Source organism: Meriones unguiculatus, chromosome 20, assembly GCF_030254825.1.
Source record: "Meriones unguiculatus strain TT.TT164.6M chromosome 20, Bangor_MerUng_6.1, whole genome shotgun sequence".
Taxonomy (NCBI): Eukaryota; Metazoa; Chordata; class Mammalia; order Rodentia; family Muridae; genus Meriones; species Meriones unguiculatus.
In genome coordinates this window covers 1,254,892-1,278,467 of record NC_083367.1, presented here as the reverse complement: position 1 = coordinate 1,278,467, position 23,576 = coordinate 1,254,892, and positions in this window count along the sequence as shown.

The window sequence follows — 23,576 nt, the reverse complement described above, 5'->3', positions numbered from 1 at the left end:
GTTTTTACGTGCTCTGGAGTCATTTCGTTGCAAGCGGGTTTTTAAGTGTTCTGGAGTCATTTCGTTGCAAGCGGGTTTTTAAGTGCTCTGGAGTCATTTCGTTGCAAGCGGGTTTTTAAGTGCTCTGGAGTCATTTCGTTGCAAGCGGGTTTTTAAGTGCTCTGGAGTCATTTCGTTGCAAGCGGGTTTTTAAGTGCTCTGGAGTCATTTCGTTGCAAGCGGGTTTTTAAGTGCTCTGGAGTCATTTCGTTGCAAGCGGGTTTTTAAGTGCTCTGGAGTCATTTCGTTGCAAGCGGTTTTTTAAGTGCTCTGGAGTCATTTCGTTGCAAGCGGGTTTTTAAGTGCTCTGGAGTCATTTCGTTGCAAGCGGTTTTTTAAGTGCTCTGGAGTCCTTTCGTTGCAAGCGGGATTTTAAGTGTTCTGGAGTCATTTCGTTGCAAGCCGGTTTTTAAGTGCTCTGGAGTCATTTCGTTGCAAGCGGGTTTTTAAGTGCTCTGGAGTCATTTCGTTGCAAGCGGGTTTTTAAGTGCTCTGGAGTCATTTCGTTGCAAGCGGGTTTTTAAGTGCTCTGAAGGCATTTCGTTGTAAGCGGGTTTTTCAGTGTTCTGGAGTCATTTTGTTGCAAGCGCGTTTTTAAGTACTCTGGAGTCATTTCATTGCAAGCGGGTTTTTACATACTTCTCAGACATTTCACTGGAAGCGGGTTTTTTAAGTGCTCTGGAGTCATTTCGTTGCAAGCGGGTTTTTAAGTACTCTGGAGTCATTTCGTTGCAAGCGGGTTTTTAAGTGCTCTGGAGTCATTTCGTTGCAAGCGGGTTTTTAAGTGCTCTGGAGTCATTTCGTTGCAAGCGGGTGTTTAAGTGCTCTGGAGTCATTTCGTTGCAAGCGGGTTTTTAAGTGATCTGGAGTCATTTCGTTGCAAGCGGGTTTTTAAGTGTTCTGGAGTCATTTCGTTGCAAGCGGGTTTTTAAGTGCTCTGGAGTCATTTCGTTGCAAGCGGGTTTTTACGTGCTCTGGAGTCATTTCATTGCAAGCGGGTTTTTACATACTTCTCAGACATTTCACTGGAAGTGGGTTTTTTAAGTGCTCTGGAGTCATTTTGTTGCAAGCGCGTTTTTAAGTACTCTGGAGTCATTTCGTTGCAAGCGGGTTTTTAAGTGCTCTGGAGTCATTTTGTTACAAGCGGGTTTTTAAGTGCTCTGGAGTCATTTCGTTGCAAGCGGGTGTTTAAGTGCTCTGGAGTCATTTCGTTGCAAGCGGGTTTTTAAGTGCTCTGGAGTCATTTCGTTGCAAGCGGGTTTTTAAGTGTTCTGGACTCATTTCTTTGCAAGCGGGTTTTTAAGTGCTCTGGAGTCATTTCGTTGCAAGCGGGTTTTTAAGTGCTCTGGAGTCATTTCGTTGCAAGCGGGTTTTTAAGTGTTCTGGAGTCATTTCGTTGCAAGCGGGTTTTTAAGTGCTCTGGAGTCATTTCGTTGCAAGCGGGTTTTTAAGTGCTCTGGAGTCATTTCGTTGCAAACGGGTTTTTAAGTGCTCTGGAGTCATTTCGTTGCAAGCGGGTTTTTAAGTGCTCTGAAGGCATTTCGTTGTAAGCGGGTTTTTAAGTGCTCTGGAGTCATTTCGTTGCAAGCGGGTTTTTAAGTGTTCGGGAGTCATCTCGTTGCAAGCTGTTTTTTAAGTGCTCTGGAGTCATTTCGTTGCAAGCGGGTTTTTAATTGCTCTGGAATCATTTCGTTGCAAGCGGGTTTTTAAGTGTTCTGGAGTCATTTCGTTGCAAGCGGGTTTTTAAGTGCTCTGGAGTCATTTCGTTGCAAGCGGGTTTTTAAGTGTTCTGGAGTCATTTCGTTGCAAGCGGGTTTTTAAGTGCCTTGGAGTCATTTCGTTGCAAGCGGGTTTTTAAGTGTTCTGGAGTCATTTCGTTGCAAGCGGGTTTTTAAGTGCTCTGGAGTCATTTCGTTGCAAGCGGGTTTTTAAGTGCTCTGGAGTCATTTCGTTGCAAGCGGGTTTTTAATTGCTCTGGAGTCATTTCGTTGCAAGCGGGTTTTTAAGTGTTCTGGAGTCATTTCGTTGCAAGCGGGTTTTTAAGTGTTCTGGAGTCATTTCGGTGCAAGCGGGTTTTTAAGTGTTCTGGAGTCATTTCGTTGCAAGCGGGTTTTTAAGTGCTCTGGAGTCATTTCGTTGCAAGCGGGTTTTTAAGTGCTCTGGAGTCATTTCGTTGCAAGCGGGTTTCTAAGTGCTCTTGAGTCATTTCGTTGCAAGTGGGTTTTTAAGTGCTCTGGAGTCATTTCGTTGCAAGCGGGTTTTTAAGTGCTCTGGAGTCATTTCGTTGCAAGCGGGTTTTTAAGTGCTCTGGAGTCATTTCGTTGCAAGCGGGTTTTTAAGTGCTCTGAAGGCATTTCGTTGTAAGCGGGTTTTTAAGTGCTCTGGATTCATTTCGTTGCAAGCGGGTTTTTAAGTGTTCTGGAGTCATTTCGTTGCAAGCGGGTTTTTAAGTGCTCTGGAGTCATTTTGTTGCAAGCGGGTTTTTAAGTGCTCTGGAGTCATTTCGTTGCAAGCGGGTTTTTAAGTGCTCTGAAGGCATTTCGTTGTAAGCGGGTTTTTACGTGCTCTGGAGTCATTTCGTTGCAAGCGGGTTTTTAAGTGCTCTGAAGGCATTTCATTGTAAGAGGCTTTTTAAGTGCTCTGAAGTCATTTCGTTGCAAGCCGGTTTTTAAGTGTTCTGGAGTCATTTCTTTGCAAGCAGGTTTTTAAGTGCTCTGGAGTCATTTCGTTGCAAGCGGGTTTTTAATTGCTCTGGAGTCATTTCATTGCAAGCGGGTTTTTACATACTTCTCAGACATTTCACTGGAAGCGGGTTTTTTAAGTGCTCTGGAGTCATTTCGTTGCAAGCGGGTTTTTAAGTACTCTGGAGTCATTTCGTTGCAAGCGCGTTTTTAAGTGCTCTGGAGTCATTTCGTTGCAAGCGGGTTTTTAAGTGCTCTGGAGTCATTTCGTTGCAAGCGGGTGTTTAAGTGCTCTGGAGTCATTTCGTTGCAAGCGGGTTTTTAAGTGCTCTTCAGTCATTTCGTTGCAAGCGGGTTTTTAAGTGTTCTGGAGTCATTTCGTTGCAAGCGTGTTTTTAAGTGCTCTGGAGTCATTTCGTTGCAAGCGGGTTTTTAAGTGCTCTGGAGTCATTTCATTGCAAGCGGGTTTTTACATACTTCTCAGACATTTCACTGGAAGCGGGTTTTTTAAGTGCTCTGGAGTCATTTCGTTGCAAGCGGGTTTTTAAGTACTCTGGAGTCATTTCGTTGCAAGCGGGTTTTTAAGTGCTGTGGAGTCATTTCGTTGCAAGCGGGTTTTTAAGTGCTCTGGAGTCATTTCGTTGCAAGCGGGTTTTTAAGTGCTCTGGAGTCATTTCGTTGCAAGCGGGTTTTTAAGTGCTCTGAAGGCATTTCGTTGTAAGCGGGTTTTTAAGTGCTCTGGAGTCATTTCGTTGCAAGCGGGTTTTTAAGTGTTCTGGAGTCATTTCGTTGCAAGCAGGTTTTTAAGTGCTCTGGAGTCATTTCGTTGCAAGCGGGTTTTTAATTGCTCTGGAGTCATTTCGTTGCAAGCGGGTTTTTAAGTGTTCTGGAGTCATTTCGTTGCAAGCGGGTTTTTAAGTGTTCTGGAGTCATTTCGTTGCAAGCGGGTTTTTAAGTGTTCTGGAGTCATTTCGTTGCAAGCGGGTTTTTAAGTGTTCTGGAGTCATTTCGGTGCAAGCGGGTTTTTAAGTGATCTGGAGTCATTTCGTTGCAAGCGGGTTTTTAAGTGCTCTGGACTCATTTCGTTGCAAGCGGGTTTTTAAGTGCTCTGGAGTCATTTCGTTGCAAGCGGGTTTTTACGTGCTCTGGAGTCATTTCATTGCAAGCGGGTTTTTACATACTTCTCAGACATTTCACTGGAAGTGGGTTTTTTAAGTGCTCTGGAGTCATTTTGTTGCAAGCGCGTTTTTAAGTACTCTGGAGTCATTTCGTTGCAAGCGGGTTTTTAAGTGCTCTGGAGTCATTTCGTTGCAAGCGGGTTTTTAAGTGCTCTGGAGTCATTTCGTTGCAAGCGGGTGTTTAAGTGCTCTGGAGTCATTTCGTTGCAAGCGGGTTTTTAAGTGCTCTGGAGTCATTTCGTTGCAAGCGGGTTTTTAAGTGCTCTGGAGTCATTTCGTTGCAAGCGGGTTTTTAAGTGCTCTGGAGTCATTTCGTTGCAAGCGGGTTTTTAAGTGTTCTGGAGTCATTTCGTTGCAAGCGGGTTTTTAAGTGCTCTGGAGTCATTTCGTTGCAAGCGGGTTTTTAAGTGCTCTGGAGTCATTTCGTTGCAAACGGGTTTTTAAGTGCTCTGGAGTCATTTCGTTGCAAGCGGGTTTTTAAGTGCTCTGAAGGCATTTCGTTGTAAGCGGGTTTTTAAGTGCTCTGGAGTCATTTCGTTGCAAGCGGGTTTTTAAGTGTTCTGGAGTCATTTCATTGCAAGCGGGTTTTTAAGTGTTCTGGAGTCATTTCGTTGCAAGCGGGTTTTTAAGTGCTCTGGAGTCATTTCGTTGCAAGCGGGTTTTTAAGTGCTCTGGAGTCATTTCGTTGCAAGCGGGTTTTTAAGTGCTCTTGAGTCATTTCGTTGCAAGTGGGTTTTTAAGTGCTCTGGAGTCATTTCGTTGCAAGCGGGTTTTTAAGTGCTCTGGAGTCATTTCGTTGCAAGCGGGTTTTTAAGTGCTCTGGAGTCATTTCGTTGCAAGCGGGTTTTTAAGTGCTCTGAAGGCATTTCGTTGTAAGCGGGTTTTTAAGTGCTCTGGATTCATTTCGTAGCAAGCGGGTTTTTAAGTGTTCTGGAGTCATTTCGTTGCAAGCGGGTTTTTAAGTGCTCTGGAGTCATTTCGTTGCAAGCGGGTTTTTAAGTGCTCTGGAGTCATTTCGTTGCAAGCGGGTTTTTAAGTGCTCTGGAGTCATTTCGTTGCAAGCGGGTTTTTAAGTGCTCTGGAGTCATTTCGTTGCAAGCGGGTTTTTAAGTGTTCTGGAGTCATTTCGTTGCAAGGTGTTTTTTAAGTGCTCTGGAGTCATTTCGTTGCAAGCGGGTTTTTAATTGCTCTGGAGTCATTTCGTTGCAAGCGGGTTTTTAAGTGCTCTGGAGTCATTTCGTTGCAAGCGGGTTTTTAAGTGCTCTGGAGTCATTTCGTTGCAAGCGGGTTTTTAAGTGCTCTGGAGTCATTTCGTTGCAAGCGGGTTTTTAAGTGCTCTGGAGTCATTTCGTTGCAAGCGGGTTTTTAAGTGCTCTGGAGTCATTTCGTTGCAAGCGGGTTTTTAAGTGCTCTGAAGGCATTTCGTTGTAAGCGGGTTTTTACGTGCTCTGGAGTCATTTCGTTGCAAGCGGGTTTTTACGTGCTCTGGAGTCATTTCATTGCAAGCGGGTTTTTACATACTTCTCAGACATTTCACTGGAAGCGGGTTTTTTAAGTGCTCTGGAGTCATTTCGTTGCAAGCGGGTTTTTAAGTACTCTGGAGTCATTTCGTTGCAAGCGGGTTTTTAAGTGCTGTGGAGTCATTTCGTTGCAAGCGGGTTTTTAAGTGCTCTGGAGTCATTTCGTTGCAAGCGGGTTTTTAAGTGCTCTGGAGTCATTTCGTTGCAAGCGGGTTTTTAAGTGCTCTGAAGGCATTTCGTTGTAAGCGGGTTTTTAAGTGCTCTGGAGTCATTTCGTTGCAAGCGGGTTTTTAAGTGTTCTGGAGTCATTTCGTTGCAAGCAGGTTTTTAAGTGCTCTGGAGTCATTTCGTTGCAAGCGGGTTTTTAATTGCTCTGGAGTCATTTCGTTGCAAGCGGGTTTTTAAGTGTTCTGGAGTCATTTCGTTGCAAGCGGGTTTTTAAGTGTTCTGGAGTCATTTCGGTGCAAGCGGGTTTTTAAGTGTTCTGGAGTCATTTCGTTGCAAGCGGGTTTTTAAGTGCTCTGGAGTCATTTCGTTGCAAGCGGGTTTTTAAGTGCTCTGGAGTCATTTCGTTGCAAGCGAGTTTTTAAGTGCTCTTGAGTCATTTCGTTGCAAGTGGGTTTTTAAGTGCTCTGGAGTCATTTCGTTGCAAGCGGGTTTTTAAGTGCTCTGGAGTCATTTCGTTGCAAGCGGGTTTTTAAGTGCTCTGGAGTCATTTCGTTGCAAGCGGGTTTTTAAGTGCTCTGAAGGCATTTCGTTGTAAGCGGGTTTTTAAGTGCTCTGGATTCATTTCGTTGCAAGCGGGTTTTTAAGTGTTCTGGAGTCATTTCGTTGCAAGCGGGTTTTTAAGTGCTCTGGAGTCATTTTGTTGCAAGCGGGTTTTTAAGTGCTCTGGAGTCATTTCGTTGCAAGCGGGTTTTTAAGTGCTCTGAAGGCATTTCGTTGTAAGCGGGTTTTTACGTGCTCTGGAGTCATTTCGTTGCAAGCGGGTTTTTAAGTGCTCTGAAGGCATTTCATTGTAAGAGGCTTTTTAAGTGCTCTGGAGTCATTTCGTTGCAAGCCGGTTTTTAAGTGTTCTGGAGTCATTTCTTTGCAAGCAGGTTTTTAAGTGCTCTGGAGTCATTTCGTTGCAAGCGGGTTTTTAATTGCTCTGGAGTCATTTCATTGCAAGCGGGTTTTTACATACTTCTCAGACATTTCACTGGAAGCGGGTTTTTTAAGTGCTCTGGAGTCATTTCGTTGCAAGCGGGTTTTTAAGTACTCTGGAGTCATTTCGTTGCAAGCGGGTTTTTAAGTGCTCTGGAGTCATTTCGTTGCAATCGGGTTTTTAAGTGCTCTGGAGTCATTTCGTTGCAAGCGGGTGTTTAAGTGCTCTGGAGTCATTTCGTTGCAAGCGGGTTTTTAAGTGCTCTTCAGTCATTTCGTTGCAAGCGGGTTTTTAAGTGTTCTGGAGTCATTTCGTTGCAAGCGTGTTTTTAAGTGCTCTGGAGTCATTTCGTTGCAAGCGGGTTTTTAAGTGCTCTGGAGTCATTTCATTGCAAGCGGGTTTTTACATACTTCTCAGACATTTCACTGGAAGTGGGTTTTTTAAGTGCTCTGGAGTCATTTCGTTGCAATCGGGTTTTTAAGTGTTCTGGAGTCATTTCGTTGCAAGCGGGTTTTTAAGTGCTCTGGAGTCATTTCGTTGCAAGCGGGTTTTTACGTGCTCTGGAGTCATTTCATTGCAAGCGGGTTTTTACATACTTCTCAGACATTTCACTGGAAGTGGGTTTTTTAAGTGCTCTGGAGTCATTTTGTTGCAAGCGCGTTTTTAAGTACTCTGGAGTCATTTCGTTGCAAGCGGGTTTTTAAGTGCTCTGGAGTCATTTCGTTGCAAGCGGGTTTTTAAGTGCTCTGGAGTCATTTCGTTGCAAGCGGGTGTTTAAGTGCTCTGGAGTCATTTCGTTGCAAGCGGGTTTTTAAGTGCTCTGGAGTCATTTCGTTGCAAGCGGGTTTTTAAGTGCTCTGGAGTCATTTCGTTGCAAGCGGGTTTTTAAGTGCTCTGGAGTCATTTCGTTGCAAGCGGGTTTTTAAGTGCTCTGGAGTCATTTCGTTGCAAGCGGGTTTTTAAGTGCTCTGGAGTCATTTCGTTGCAAGCGGGTTTTTAAGTGCTCTGGAGTCATTTCGTTGCAAACGGGTTTTTAAGTGCTCTGGAGTCATTTCGTTGCAAGCGGGTTTTTAAGTGCTCTGAAGGCATTTCGTTGTAAGCGGGTTTTTAAGTGCTCTGGAGTCATTTCGTTGCAAGCGGGTTTTTAAGTGTTCGGGAGTCATCTCGTTGCAAGCTGTTTTTTAAGTGCTCTGGAGTCATTTCGTTGCAAGCGGGTTTTTAATTGCTCTGGAATCATTTCGTTGCAAGCGGGTTTTTAAGTGTTCTGGAGTCATTTCGTTGCAAGCGGGTTTTTAAGTGCTCTGGAGTCATTTCGTTGCAAGCGGGTGTTTAAGTGCTCTGGAGTCATTTCGTTGCGAGCGGGTTTTTAAGTGCTCTGGAGTCATTTCGTTGCGAGCGGGTTTTTAAGTGCTCTGGAGTCATTTCGTTGCGAGCGGGTTTTTAATTGCTCTGGAGTCATTTCGTTGCAAGCGGGTTTTTAAGTGTTCTGGAGTCATTTCGTTGCAAGCGGATTTTTAAGTGCTCTGGAGTCATTTCGTTGCAAGCGGGTTTTTACGTGCTCTGGAGTCATTTCGTTGCAAGCGGGTTTTTAAGTGCTCTGGAGTCATTTCATTGCAAGCGGGTTTTTAAGTGCTCTGGAGTCATTTCGTTGAAAGCGGGTTTTTAAGTGCTCTGGAGTCATTTCGTTGCAAGCGGGTTTTTACGTGCTCTGGAGTCATTTCGTTGCAAGCGGGTTTTTAAGTGCTCTGGAGTCATTTCGTTGCAAGCGGGTTTTTAATTGCTCTGGAGTCATTTCGTTGCAAGCGGGTTTTTAAGTGTTCTGGAGTCATTTCGTTGCAAGCGGGTTTTTAAGTGCTCTGGAGTCATTTCGTTGCAAGCGGGTTTTTAAGTGTTCTGGAGTCATTTCGTTGCAAGCGGGTTTTTAAGTGCTCTGGAGTCATTTCGTTGCAAGTGGTTTTTTAAGTGCTCTGGAGTCATTTCGTTGCAAGCGGGTTTTTAAGTGTTCTGGAGTCATTTCGTTGCAAGCCGGTTTTTAAGTGCTCTGGAGTCATTTCGTTGCAAGCGGGTTTTTAAGTGCTCTGGAGTCATTTCGTTGCAAGCGGGTTTTTAAGTGCTCTGGAGTCATTTCGTTGCAAGCGGGTTTTTAAGTGCTCTGAAGGCATTTCGTTTTAAGCGGGTTTTTCAGTGTTCTGGAGTCATTTCGTTGCAAGCGGGTTTTTAAGTGCTCTGGAGTCATTTCATTGCAAGCGGGTTTTTACATACTTCTCAGACATTTCACTGGAAGCGGGTTTTTTAAGTGCTCTGGAGTCATTTCGTTGCAAGCGGGTTTTTAAGTACTCTGGAGTCATTTCGTTGCAAGCGGGTTTTTAAGTGCTCTGGAGTCATTTCGTTGCAAGCGGGTTTTTAAGTGCTCTGGAGTCATTTCGTTGCAAGCGGGTGTTTAAGTGCTCTGGAGTCATTTCGTTGCAAGCGGGTTTTTACGTGCTCTGGAGTCATTTCGTTGCAAGCGGGTTTTTAAGTGTTCTGGAGTCATTTCGTTGCAAGCGGGTTTTTAAGTGCTCTGGAGTCATTTCGTTGCAAGCGGGTTTTTAAGTGCTCTGGAGTCATTTCGTTGCAAGCGGGTTTTTAAGTGCTCTGGAGTCATTTCGTTGCAAGCGGGTTTTTAAGTGCTCTGGAGTCATTTCGTTGCAAGCGGGTTTTTAAGTGCTCTGGAGTCATTTCGTTGCAAGCGGGTTTTTAAGTGCTCTGGAGTCATTTCGTTGCAAGCGGTTTTTTAAGTGCTCTGGAGTCATTTCGTTGCAAGCGGGTTTTTAAGTGCTCTGGAGTCATTTCGTTGCAAGCGGTTTTTTAAGTGCTCTGGAGTCCTTTCGTTGCAAGCGGGATTTTAAGTGTTCTGGAGTCATTTCGTTGCAAGCCGGTTTTTAAGTGCTCTGGAGTCATTTCGTTGCAAGCGGGTTTTTAAGTGCTCTGGAGTCATTTCGTTGCAAGCGGGTTTTTAAGTGCTCTGGAGTCATTTCGTTGCAAGCGGGTTTTTAAGTGCTCTGAAGGCATTTCGTTGTAAGCGGGTTTTTCAGTGTTCTGGAGTCATTTTGTTGCAAGCGCGTTTTTAAGTACTCTGGAGTCATTTCATTGCAAGCGGGTTTTTACATACTTCTCAGACATTTCACTGGAAGCGGGTTTTTTAAGTGCTCTGGAGTCATTTCGTTGCAAGCGGGTTTTTAAGTACTCTGGAGTCATTTCGTTGCAAGCGGGTTTTTAAGTGCTCTGGAGTCATTTCGTTGCAAGCGGGTTTTTAAGTGCTCTGGAGTCATTTCGTTGCAAGCGGGTGTTTAAGTGCTCTGGAGTCATTTCGTTGCAAGCGGGTTTTTAAGTGATCTGGAGTCATTTCGTTGCAAGCGGGTTTTTAAGTGTTCTGGAGTCATTTCGTTGCAAGCGGGTTTTTAAGTGCTCTGGAGTCATTTCGTTGCAAGCGGGTTTTTACGTGCTCTGGAGTCATTTCATTGCAAGCGGGTTTTTACATACTTCTCAGACATTTCACTGGAAGTGGGTTTTTTAAGTGCTCTGGAGTCATTTTGTTGCAAGCGCGTTTTTAAGTACTCTGGAGTCATTTCGTTGCAAGCGGGTTTTTAAGTGCTCTGGAGTCATTTTGTTACAAGCGGGTTTTTAAGTGCTCTGGAGTCATTTCGTTGCAAGCGGGTGTTTAAGTGCTCTGGAGTCATTTCGTTGCAAGCGGGTTTTTAAGTGCTCTGGAGTCATTTCGTTGCAAGCGGGTTTTTAAGTGTTCTGGACTCATTTCTTTGCAAGCGGGTTTTTAAGTGCTCTGGAGTCATTTCGTTGCAAGCGGGTTTTTAAGTGCTCTGGAGTCATTTCGTTGCAAGCGGGTGTTTAAGTGCTCTGGAGTCATTTCGTTGCAAGCGGGTTTTTAAGTGATCTGGAGTCATTTCGTTGCAAGCGGGTTTTTAAGTGTTCTGGAGTCATTTCGTTGCAAGCGGGTTTTTAAGTGCTCTGGAGTCATTTCGTTGCAAGCGGGTTTTTACGTGCTCTGGAGTCATTTCATTGCAAGCGGGTTTTTACATACTTCTCAGACATTTCACTGGAAGTGGGTTTTTTAAGTGCTCTGGAGTCATTTTGTTGCAAGCGCGTTTTTAAGTACTCTGGAGTCATTTCGTTGCAAGCGGGTTTTTAAGTGCTCTGGAGTCATTTTGTTACAAGCGGGTTTTTAAGTGCTCTGGAGTCATTTCGTTGCAAGCGGGTGTTTAAGTGCTCTGGAGTCATTTCGTTGCAAGCGGGTTTTTAAGTGCTCTGGAGTCATTTCGTTGCAAGCGGGTTTTTAAGTGTTCTGGACTCATTTCTTTGCAAGCGGGTTTTTAAGTGCTCTGGAGTCATTTCGTTGCAAGCGGGTTTTTAAGTGCTCTGGAGTCATTTCGTTGCAAGCGGGTTTTTAAGTGTTCTGGAGTCATTTCGTTGCAAGCGGGTTTTTAAGTGCTCTGGAGTCATTTCGTTGCAAGCGGGTTTTTAAGTGCTCTGGAGTCATTTCGTTGCAAACGGGTTTTTAAGTGCTCTGGAGTCATTTCGTTGCAAGCGGGTTTTTAAGTGCTCTGAAGGCATTTCGTTGTAAGCGGGTTTTTAAGTGCTCTGGAGTCATTTCGTTGCAAGCGGGTTTTTAAGTGTTCGGGAGTCATCTCGTTGCAAGCTGTTTTTTAAGTGCTCTGGAGTCATTTCGTTGCAAGCGGGTTTTTAATTGCTCTGGAATCATTTCGTTGCAAGCGGGTTTTTAAGTGTTCTGGAGTCATTTCGTTGCAAGCGGGTTTTTAAGTGCTCTGGAGTCATTTCGTTGCAAGCGGGTTTTTAAGTGTTCTGGAGTCATTTCGTTGCAAGCGGGTTTTTAAGTGCCTTGGAGTCATTTCGTTGCAAGCGGGTTTTTAAGTGTTCTGGAGTCATTTCGTTGCAAGCGGGTTTTTAAGTGCTCTGGAGTCATTTCGTTGCAAGCGGGTTTTTAAGTGCTCTGGAGTCATTTCGTTGCAAGCGGGTTTTTAAGTGCTCTGGAGTCATTTCGTTGCAAGCGGGTTTTTAAGTGTTCAGGAGTCATTTCGATGCAAGCGGGTTTTTAAGTGCTCTGGAGTCATTTCGTTGCAAGCGGGTTTTTAAGTACTCTGGAGTCATTTCGTTGCAAGCGGGTTTTTAAGTGCTCTGGAGTCATTTCGTTGCAAGCGGGTTTTAAGTGCTCTGGAGTCATTTCGTTGCAAGCGGGTTTTTAAGTGCTCTGGAGTCATTTCGTTGCAAGCGGGTTTTTAAGTGCTCTGGAGTCATTTCGTTGCAAGCGGGTTTTTAAGTGCTCTGGAGTCATTTCGTTGCAAGCGGGTTTTTAAGTGCTCTGGAGTCATTTCGTTGCAAGCGGGTTTTTAAGTGTTCAGGAGTCATTTCGATGCAAGCGGGTTTTTAAGTGCTCTGGAGTCATTTCGTTGCAAGCGGGTTTTTAAGTACTCTGGAGTCATTTCGTTGCAAGCGGGTTTTTAAGTGCTCTGGAGTCATTTCGTTGCAAGCGGGTTTTAAGTGCTCTGGAGTCATTTCGTTGCAAGCGGGTTTTTAAGTGCTCTGGAGTCATTTCGTTGCAAGCGGGTTTTTAAGTGCTCTGGAGTCATTTCGTTGCAAGCGGGTTTTTAAGTGCTCTGGAGTCATTTCGTTGCAAGCGGGTTTTTAAGTGATCTGGAGTCATTTCGTTGCAAGCGGGTTTTTAAGTGCTCTGGAGTCATTTCGTTGCAAGCGGGTGTTTAAGTGCTCTGGAGTCATTTCGTTGCAAGCGGGTTTTTAAGTGATCTGGAGTCATTTCGTTGCAAGCGGGTTTTTAAGTGTTCTGGAGTCATTTCGTTGCAAGCGGGTTTTTAAGTGCTCTGGAGTCATTTCGTTGCAAGCGGGTTTTTACGTGCTCTGGAGTCATTTCATTGCAAGCGGGTTTTTACATACTTCTCAGACATTTCACTGGAAGTGGGTTTTTTAAGTGCTCTGGAGTCATTTTGTTGCAAGCGCGTTTTTAAGTACTCTGGAGTCATTTCGTTGCAAGCGGGTTTTTAAGTGCTCTGGAGTCATTTCGTTGCAAGCGGGTTTTTAAGTGCTCTGGAGTCATTTCGTTGCAAGCGGGTTTTTAAGTGCTCTGGAGTCATTTCGTTGCAAGCGGGTTTTTAAGTGATCTGGAGTCATTTCGTTGCAAGCGGGTTTTTAAGTGTTCTGGAGTCATTTCGTTGCAAGCGGGTTTTTAAGTGCTCTGGAGTCATTTCGTTGCAAGCGGGTTTTTACGTGCTCTGGAGTCATTTCATTGCAAGCGGGTTTTTACATACTTCTCAGACATTTCACTGGAAGTGGGTTTTTTAAGTGCTCTGGAGTCATTTTGTTGCAAGCGCGTTTTTAAGTACTCTGGAGTCATTTCGTTGCAAGCGGGTTTTTAAGTGCTCTGGAGTCATTTCGTTGCAAGCGGGTTTTTAAGTGCTCTGAAGGCATTTCGTTGCAAGCGGGTTTTTAAGTGCTCTGGAGTCATTTCGTTGCAAGCGGGTTTTTAAGTGTTCTGGAGTCATTTCGTTGCAAGCGGGATTTTAAGTGCTCTGGAGTCATTTCGTTGCAAGCGGGTTTTTAATTGCTCTGGAGTCATTTCGTTGTAAGCGGGTTTTTAAGTGCTCTGGAGTCATTTCGTTGCAAGCGGGTTTTTAAGTGTTCTGGAGTCATTTCGTTGCGAGCGGGTTTTTAAGTGCTCTGGAGTCATTTCGTTGCGAGCGGGTTTTTAATTGCTCTGGAGTCATTTCGTTGCAAGCGGGTTTTTAAGTGTTCTGGAGTCATTTCGTTGCAAGCGGGTTTTTAAGTGCTCTGGAGTCATTTCGTTGCAAGCGGGTTTTTACGTGCTCTGGAGTCATTTCGTTGCAAGCGGGTTTTTAAGTGTTCTGGAGTCATTTCGTTGCAAGCGGGTTTTTAAGTGCTCTGGAGTCATTTCGTTGCAAGCGGGTTTTTAAGTGCTCTGGACTCATTTCGTTGCAAGCGGGTTTTTAAGTGCTCTGGAGTCATTTCGTTGCAAGCGGGTTTTTAAGTGATCTGGAGTCATTTCGTTGCAAGCGGGTTTTTAAGTGCTCTGGAGTCATTTCGTTGCAAGCGGGTGTTTAAGTGCTCTGGAGTCATTTCGTTGCAAGCGGGTTTTTAAGTGATCTGGAGTCATTTCGTTGCAAGCGGGTTTTTAAGTGTTCTGGAGTCATTTCGTTGCAAGCGGGTTTTTAATTGCTCTGGAGTCATTTCGTTGCAAGCGGGTTTTTACGTGCTCTGGAGTCATTTCATTGCAAGCGGGTTTTTACATACTTCTCAGACATTTCACTGGAAGTGGGTTTTTTAAGTGCTCTGGAGTCATTTTGTTGCAAGCGCGTTTTTAAGTACTCTGGAGTCATTTCGTTGCAAGCGGGTTTTTAAGTGCTCTGGAGTCATTTCGTTGCAAGCGGGTTTTTAAGTGCTCTGGAGTCATTTCGTTGCAAGCGGGTTTTTAAGTGCTCTGGAGTCATTTCGTTGCAAGCGGGTTTTTAAGTGCTCTGGAGTCATTTCGTTGCAAGCGGGTTTTTAAGTGCTCTGGAGTCATTTCGTTGCAAGCGGGTTTTTAAGTGTTCTGGACTCATTTCGTTGCAAGCGGGTTTTTACGTGCTCTGGAGTCATTTCATTGCAAGCGGGTTTTTACATACTTCTCAGACATTTCACTGGAAGCGGGTTTTTTAAGTGCTCTGGAGTCATTTCGTTGCAAGCGGGTTTTTAAATACTCTGGAGTCATTTCGTTGCAAGCGGGTTTTTACATACTTCTCAGACATTTCACTGGAAGCGGGTTTTTTAAGTGCTCTGGAGTCATTTCGTTGCGAGCGGGTTTTTAAGTGCTCTGGAGTCATTTCGCTGCGAGCGGGTTTTTAATTGCTCTGGAGTCATTTCGTTGCAAGCGGGTTTTTAAGTGTTCTGGAGTCATTTCGTTGCAAGCGGGTTTTTAAGTGCTCTGGAGTCATTTCGTTGCAAGCGGGTTTTTACGTGCTCTGGAGTCATTTCGTTGCAAGCGGGTTTTTAAGTGCCCTGGAGTCATTTCGTTGCAAGCGGGTTTTTAAGTGCTCTGGAGTCATTTCGTTGCAAGCGGGTTTTTAAGTGCTCTGGAGTCATTTCGTTGCAAGCGGGTTTTTACGTGCTCTGGAGTCATTTCGTTGCAAGCGGGTTTTTAAGTGCTCTGGAGTCATTTCGTTGCAAGCGGGTTTTTAATTGCTCTGGAGTCATTTCGTTGCAAGCGGGTTTTTAAGTGTTCTGGAGTCATTTCGTTGCAAGCGGGTTTTTAAGTGCTCTGGAGTCATTTCGTTGCAAGCGGGTTTTTAAGTGTTCTGGAGTCATTTCGTTGCAAGCGGGTTTTTAAGTGCTCTGGAGTCATTTCGTTGCAAGCGGTTTTTTAAGTGCTCTGGAGTCATTTCGTTGCAAGCGGGTTTTTAAGTGTTCTGGAGTCATTTCGTTGCAAGCCGGTTTTTAAGTGCTCTGGAGTCATTTCGTTGCAAGCGGGTTTTTAAGTGCTCTGGAGTCATTTCGTTGCAAGCGGGTTTTTAAGTGCTCTGGAGTCATTTCGTTGCAAGCGGGTTTTTAAGTGCTCTGAAGGCATTTCGTTTTAAGCGGGTTTTTCAGTGTTCTGGAGTCATTTCGTTGCAAGCGGGTTTTTAAGTGCTCTGGATTCATTTCATTGCAAGCGGGTTTTTACATACTTCTCAGACATTTCACTGGAAGCGGGTTTTTTAAGTGCTCTGGAGTCATTTCGTTGCAAGCGGGTTTTTAAGTACTCTGGAGTCATTTCGTTGCAAGCGGGTTTTTAAGTGCTCTGGAGTCATTTCGTTGCAAGCGGGTTTTTAAGTGCTCTGGAGTCATTTCGTTGCAAGCGGGTGTTTAAGTGCTCTGGAGTCATTTCGTTGCAAGCGGGTTTTTAAGTGATCTGGAGTCATTTCGTTGCAAGCGGGTTTTTAAGTCTTCTGGAGTCATTTCGTTGCAAGCGGGTTTTTAAGTGCTCTGGAGTCATTTCGTTGCAAGCGGGTTTTTACGTGCTCTGGAGTCATTTCATTGCAAGCGGGTTTTTACATACTTCTCAGACATTTCACTGGAAGTGGGTTTTTTAAGTGCTCTGGAGTCATTTTGTTGCAAGCGCGTTTTTAAGTACTCTGGAGTCATTTCGTTGCAAGCGGGTTTTTAAGTGCTCTGGAGTCATTTTGTTGCAAGCGGGTTTTTAAGTGCTCTGTAGTCATTTCGTTGCAAGCGGGTTTTTAAGTGCTCTGAAGGCATTTCGTTGTAAGCGGGTTTTTACGTGCTCTGGAGTCATTTCGTTGCAAGCGGGTTTTTAAGTGCTCTGAAGGCATTTCGTTGTAAGAGGCTTTTTAAGTGCTCTGGAGTCATTTCGTTGCAAGCGGGTTTTTAAGTGCTCTGGAGTCATTTCGTTGCAAGCGGGTTTTTAAGTGCTCTGAAGGCATTTCGTTTTAAGCGGGTTTTTCAGTGTTCTGGAGTCATTTCGTTGCAAGCGGGTTTTTAAGTGCTCTGGATTCATTTCATTGCAAGCGGGTTTTTACATACTTCTCAGACATTTCACTGGAAGCGGGTTTTTTAAGTGCTCTGGAGTCATTTCGTTGCAAGCGGGTTTTTAAGTACTCTGGAGTCATTTCGTTGCAAGCGGGTTTTTAAGTGCTCTGGAGTCATTTCGTTGCAAGCGGGTTTTTAAGTGCTCTGGAGTCATTTCGTTGCAAGCGGGTGTTTAAGTGCTCTGGAGTCATTTCGTTGCAAGCGGGTTTTTAAGTGATCTGGAGTCATTTCGTTGCAAGCGGGTTTTTAAGTGTTCTGGAGTCATTTCGTTGCAAGCGGGTTTTTAAGTGCTCTGGAGTCATTTCGTTGCAAGCGGGTTTTTACGTGCTCTGGAGTCATTTCATTGCAAGCGGGTTTTTACATACTTCTCAGACATTTCACTGGAAGTGGGTTTTTTAAGTGCTCTGGAGTCATTTTGTTGCAAGCGCGTTTTTAAGTACTCTGGAGTCATTTCGTTGCAAGCGGGTTTTTAAGTGCTCTGGAGTCATTTTGTTGCAAGCGGGTTTTTAAGTGCTCTGTAGTCATTTCGTTGCAAGCGGGTTTTTAAGTGCTCTGAAGGCATTTCGTTGTAAGCGGGTTTTTACGTGCTCTGGAGTCATTTCGTTGCAAGCGGGTTTTTAAGTGCTCTGAAGGCATTTCGTTGTAAGAGGCTTTTTAAGTGCTCTGGAGTCATTTCGTTGCAAGCCGGTTTTTAAGGGTTCTGGAGTCATTTCTTTGCAAGCAGGTTTTTAAGTGCTCTGGAGTCATTTCGTTGCAAGCGGGTTTTTAATTGCTCTGGAGTCATTTCATTGCAAGCGGGTTTTTACATACTTCTCAGACATTTCACTGGAAGCGGGTTTTTTAAGTGCTCTGGAGTCATTTCGTTGCAAGCGGGTTTTTAAGTACTCTGGAGTCATTTCGTTGCAAGCGGGTTTTTAAGTGCTCTGGAGTCATTTCGTTGCAAGCGGGTTTTTAAGTGCTCTGGAGTCATTTCGTTGCAAGCGGGTGTTTAAGTGCTCTGGAGTCATTTCGTTGCAAGCGGGTTTTTAAGTGCTCTGGAGTCATTTCTTTGCAAGCGGGTTTTTAAGTGTTCTGGAGTCATTTCGTTGCAAGCGGGTTTTTAAGTGCTCTGGAGTCATTTCGTTGCAAGCGGGTTTTTAAGTGCTCTGGAGTCATTTCATTGCAAGCGGGTTTTTACATACTTCTCAGACATTTCACTGGAAGTGGGTTTTTTAAGTGCTCTGGAGTCATTTCGTTGCAAGCGGGTTTTTAAGTGCTCTGGACTCATTTCGTTGCAAGCTGTTTTTTAAGTGCTCTGGAGTCATTTCGTTGCAAGCGGGTTTTTAATTGCTCTGGAATCATTTCGTTGCAAGCGGGTTTTTAAGTGTTCTGGAGTCATTTCGTTGCAAGCGGGTTTTTAAGTGCTCTGGAGTCATTTCGTTGCAAGCGGGTTTTTAAGTGCTCTGGAGTCATTTCGTTGCAAGCGGGTTTTTAAGTGCTCTGGAGTCATTTCGTTGCAAGCGGGTGTTTAAGTGCTCTGGAGTCATTTCGTTGCAAGCGGGTTTTTAAGTGATCTGGAGTCATTTCGTTGCAAGCGGGTTTTTAAGTGTTCTGGAGTCATTTCGTTGCAAGCGGGTTTTTAAGTGCTCTGGAGTCATTTCGTTGCAAGCGGGTTTTTACGTGCTCTGGAGTCATTTCATTGCAAGCGGGTTTTTACATACTTCTCAGACATTTCACTGGAAGTGGGTTTTTTAAGTGCTCTGGAGTCATTTTGTTGCAAGCGCGTTTTTAAGTACTCTGGAGTCATTTCGTTGCAAGCGGGTTTTTAAGTGCTCTGGAGTCATTTTGTTGCAAGCGGGTTTTTAAGTGCTCTGTAGTCATTTCGTTGCAAGCGGGTTTTTAAGTGCTCTGAAGGCATTTCGTTGTAAGCGGGTTTTTACGTGCTCTGGAGTCATTTCGTTGCAAGCGGGTTTTTAAGTGCTCTGAAGGCATTTCGTTGTAAGAGGCTTTTTAAGTGCTCTGGAGTCATTTCGTTGCAAGCGGGTTTTTAAGTGCTCTGGAGTCATTTCGTTGCAAGCGGGTTTTTAAGTGCTCTGAAGGCATTTCGTTTTAAGCGGGTTTTTCAGTGTTCTGGAGTCATTTCGTTGCAAGCGGGTTTTTAAGTGCTCTGGATTCATTTCATTGCAAGCGGGTTTTTACATACTTCTCAGACATTTCACTGGAAGCGGGTTTTTTAAGTGCTCTGGAGTCATTTCGTTGCAAGCGGGTTTTTAAGTACTCTGGAGTCATTTCGTTGCAAGCGGGTTTTTAAGTGCTCTGGAGTCATTTCGTTGCAAGCGGGTTTTTAAGTGCTCTGGAGTCATTTCGTTGCAAGCGGGTGTTTAAGTGCTCTGGAGTCATTTCGTTGCAAGCGGGTTTTTAAGTGATCTGGAGTCATTTCGTTGCAAGCGGGTTTTTAAGTGTTCTGGAGTCATTTCGTTGCAAGCGGGTTTTTAAGTGCTCTGGAGTCATTTCGTTGCAAGCGGGTTTTTACGTGCTCTGGAGTCATTTCATTGCAAGCGGGTTTTTACATACTTCTCAGACATTTCACTGGAAGTGGGTTTTTTAAGTGCTCTGGAGTCATTTTGTTGCAAGCGCGTTTTTAAGTACTCTGGAGTCATTTCGTTGCAAGCGGGTTTTTAAGTGCTCTGGAGTCATTTTGTTGCAAGCGGGTTTTTAAGTGCTCTGTAGTCATTTCGTTGCAAGCGGGTTTTTAAGTGCTCTGAAGGCATTTCGTTGTAAGCGGGTTTTTACGTGCTCTGGAGTCATTTCGTTGCAAGCGGGTTTTTAAGTGCTCTGAAGGCATTTCGTTGTAAGAGGCTTTTTAAGTGCTCTGGAGTCATTTCGTTGCAAGCCGGTTTTTAAGGGTTCTGGAGTCATTTCTTTGCAAGCAGGTTTTTAAGTGCTCTGGAGTCATTTCGTTGCAAGCGGGTTTTTAATTGCTCTGGAGTCATTTCATTGCAAGCGGGTTTTTACATACTTCTCAGACATTTCACTGGAAGCGGGTTTTTTAAGTGCTCTGGAGTCATTTCGTTGCAAGCGGGTTTTTAAGTACTCTGGAGTCATTTCGTTGCAAGCGGGTTTTTAAGTGCTCTGGAGTCATTTCGTTGCAAGCGGGTTTTTAAGTGCTCTGGAGTCATTTCGTTGCAAGCGGGTGTTTAAGTGCTCTGGAGTCATTTCGTTGCAAGCGGGTTTTTAAGTGCTCTGGAGTCATTTCTTTGCAAGCGGGTTTTTAAGTGTTCTGGAGTCATTTCGTTGCAAGCGGGTTTTTAAGTGCTCTGGAGTCATTTCGTTGCAAGCGGGTTTTTAAGTGCTCTGGAGTCATTTCATTGCAAGCGGGTTTTTACATACTTCTCAGACATTTCACTGGAAGTGGGTTTTTTAAGTGCTCTGGAGTCATTTCGTTGCAAGCGGGTTTTTAAGTGCTCTGGACTCATTTCGTTGCAAGATGTTTTTTAAGTGCTCTGGAGTCATTTCGTTGCAAGCGGGTTTTTAATTGCTCTGGAATCATTTCGTTGCAAGCGGGTTTTTAAGTGTTCTGGAGTCATTTCGTTGCAAGCGGGTTTTTAAGTGCTCTGGAGTCATTTCGTTGCAAGCGGGTTTTTAAGTGTTCTGGAGTCATTTCGTTGCAAGCGGGTTTTTAAGTGCCTTGGAGTCATTTCGTTGCAAGCGGGTTTTTAAGTGCTCTGGAGTCATTTCGTTGCAAGCGGGTTTTTAAGTGCTCTGGAGTCATTTCGTTGCAAGTGGGTTTTTAAGTGCTCTGGAGTCATTTCGTTGCAAGCGGGTTTTTAAGTGCTCTGGAGTCATTTCGTTGCAAGCGGGTTTTTAAGTGTTCGGGAGTCATCTCGTTGCAAGCTGTTTTTTAAGTGCTCTGGAGTCATTTCGTTGCAAGCGGGTTTTTAATTGCTCTGGAATCATTTCGTTGCAAGCGGGTTTTTAAGTGTTCTGGAGTCATTTCGTTGCAAGCGGGTTTTTAAGTGCTCTGGAGTCATTTCGTTGCAAGCGGGTTTTTAAGTGTTCGGGAGTCATTTCGTTGCAAGCGGGTTTTTAAGTGCCTTGGAGTCATTTCGTTGCAAGCGGGTTTTTAAGTGCTCTGGAGTCATTTCGTTGCAAGCGGGTTTTTAATTGCTCTGGAGTCATTTCGTTGCAAGCGGGTTTTTAAGTGTTCTGGAGTCATTTCGTTGCAAGCGGGTTTTTAAGTGCCTTGGAGTCATTTCGTTGCAAGCGGGTTTTTAAGTGCTCTGGAGTCATTTCGTTGCAAGCGGGTTTTTAAGTGCTCTGGAGTCATTTCGTTGCAAGCGGGTTTTTAAGTGCTCTGGAGTCATTTCGTTGCAAGCGGGTTTTTAAGTGCTCTGGAGTCATTTCGTTGCAAGCAGGTTTTTAAGTGCTCTGGAGTCATTTCGTTGCAAGCGGGTTTTTAAGTGCTCTGGAGTCATTTCGTTGCAAGCGGGTTTTTAAGTGCTCTGGAGTCATTTTGTTGCAAGCGGGTTTTTAAGTGCTCTGGAGTCATTTCGTTGCAAGCGGGTTTTTAAGTGCTCTGAAGGCATTTCGTTGTAAGCGGGTTTTTACGTGCTCTGGAGTCATTTCGTTGCAAGCGGGTTTTTAAGTGCTCTGAAGGCATTTCGTTGTAAGGGGCTTTTTAAGTGCTCTGGAGTCATTTCGTTGCAAGCCGGTTTTTAAGTGTTCTGGAGTCATTTCTTTGCAAGCAGGTTTTTAAGTGCTCTGGAGTCATTTCGTTGCAAGCGGGTTTTTAATTGCTCTGGAGTCATTTCATTGCAAGCGGGTTTTTACATACTTCTCAGACATTTCACTGGAAGCGGGTTTTTTAAGTGCTCTGGAGTCATTTCGTTGCAAGCTGGTTTTTAAGTACTCTGGAGTCATTTCGTTGCAAGCGGGTTTTTAAGTGCTCTGGAGTCATTTCGTTGCAAGCGGGTGTTTAAGTGCTCTGGAGTCATTTCGTTGCAAGCGGGTTTTTAAGTGCTCTGGAGTCATTTCTTTGCAAGCGGGTTTTTAAGTGTTCTGGAGTCATTTCGTTGCAAGCGTGTTTTTAAGTGCTCTGGAGTCATTTCGTTGCAAGCGGGTTTTTAAGTGCTCTGGAGTCATTTCATTACAAGCGGGTTTTTACATACTTCTCAGACATTTCACTGGAAGTGGGTTTTTTAAGTGCTCTGGAGTCATTTCGTTGCAAGCGGGTTTTTAAATGCTCTGGAGTCATTTCGTTGCAAGCGGGTTTTTAAGTGCTCTGGACTCATTTCGTTGCAAGCGGGTTTTTAAGTGCTCTGGAGTCATTTCGTTGCAAGCGGGTTTTTAAGTGCCCTGGACTCATTTCGTTGCAAGCGGGTTTTTAAGTGTTCTGGAGTCATTTCATTGCAAGCGGGTTTTTAAGTGCTCTGGAGTCATTTCGTTGCAAGCGGGTTTTTAAGTGCTCTGAAGGCATTTCGTTGTAAGCGGGTTTTTAAGTGCTCTGGAGTCTTTTCGTTGCAAGCGGGTTTTTAAGTGCTCTGGAGTCATTTCGTTGCAAGCGGGTTTTTCAGTGCTCTGGAGTCATTTCGTTGCAAGCGGGTTTTTAAGTGCTCTGAAGGCATTTCGTTGTAAGCGGGTTTTTCAGTGTTCTGGAGTCATTTCGTTGCAAGCGGGTTTTTAAGTGCTCTGGAGTCATTTCATTGCAAGCGGGTTTTTACATACTTCTCAGACATTTCACTGGAAGCGGGTTTTTTAAGTGCTCTGGAGTCATTTCGTTGCAAGCGTGTTTTTAAGTACTCTGGAGTCATTTCGTTGCAAGCGGGTTTTTAAGTGCTCTGGAGTCATTTCGTTGCAAGCGGGTTTTTAAGTGCTCTGGAGTCATTTCGTTGCAAGCGGGTGTTTAAGTGCTCTGGAGTCATTTCGTTGCAAGCGGGTTTTTAAGTGATCTGGAGTCATTTCGTTGCAAGCGGGTTTTTAAGTGTTCTGGAGTCATTTCGTTGCAAGCGTGTTTTTAAGTGCTCTGGAGTCATTTCGTTGCAAGCCGGTTTTTAAGTGCTCTGTAGTCATTTCATTGCAAGCGGGTTTTTACATACTTCTCAGACATTTCACTGGAAGTGGGTTTTTTAAGTGCTCTGGAGTCATTTCGTTGCAAGCGGGTTTTTAAGTGCTCTGGACTCATTTCGTTGCAAGCGGGTTTTTAAGTGTTCTGGAGTCATTTCGTTGCAAGCGGGTTTTTAAGTGCTCTGGAGTCATTTCCTTGCAAGCGGGTTTTTAAGTGCTCTGAAGGCATTTCGTTGTAAGCGGGTTTTTAAGTGCTCTGGAGTCTTTTCGTTGCAAGCGGGTTTTTAAGTGTTCGGGAGTCATCTCGTTGCAAGCTGTTTTTTAAGTGCTCTGGAGTCATTTCGTTGCAAGCGGGTTTTTAATTGCTCTGGAATCATTTCGTTGCAAGCGGGTTTTTAAGTGTTCTGGAGTCATTTCGTTGCAAGCGGGTTTTTAAGTGCTCTGGAGTCATTTCGTTGCAAGCGGGTTTTTAAGTGTTCTGGAGTCATTTCGTTGCAAGCGGGTTTTTAAGTGCCTTGGAGTCATTTCGTTGCAAGCGGGTTTTTAAGTGCTCTGGAGTCATTTCGTTGCAAGCGGGTTTTTAAGTGCTCTGGAGTCATTTCGTTGCAAGCGGGTTTTTAAGTGCTCTGGAGTCATTTCGTTGCAAGCGGGTTTTTAAGTGCTCTGGAGTCATTTCGTTGCAAGCGGGTTTTTAAGTGTTCGGGAGTCATCTCGTTGCAAGCTGTTTTTTAAGTGCTCTGGAGTCATTTCGTTGCAAGCGGGTTTTTAATTGCTCTGGAATCATTTCGTTGCAAGCGGGTTTTTAAGTGTTCTGGAGTCATTTCGTTGCAAGCGGGTTTTTAAGTGCTCTGGAGTCATTTCGTTGCAAGCGGGTTTTTAAGTGTTCTGGAGTCATTTCGTTGCAAGCGGGTTTTTAAGTGCCTTGGAGTCATTTCGTTGCAAGCGGGTTTTTAAGTGCTCTGGAGTCATTTCGTTGCAAGCGGGTTTTTAAGTGCTCTGGAGTCATTTCGTTGCAAGCGGGTTTTTAAGTGCTCTGGAGTCATTTCGTTGCAAGCGGGTTTTTAAGTGCTCTGGAGTCATTTCGTTGCAAGCGGGTTTTTAAGTGCTCTGGAGTCATTTCGTTGCAAGCGGGTTTTTAAGTGCTCTGGAGTCATTTCGTTGCAAGCGGGTTTTTAAGTGCTCTGGAGTCATTTCGTTGCAAGCGGGTTTTTAAGTGCTCTGGAGTCATTTCGTTGCAAGCGGGTTTTTAAGTGCTCTGAAGGCATTTCGTTGTAAGCGGGTTTTTACGTGCTCTGGAGTCATTTCGTTGCAAGAGGGTTTTTAAGTGCTCTGAAGGCATTTCGTTGTAAGGGGCTTTTTAAGTGCT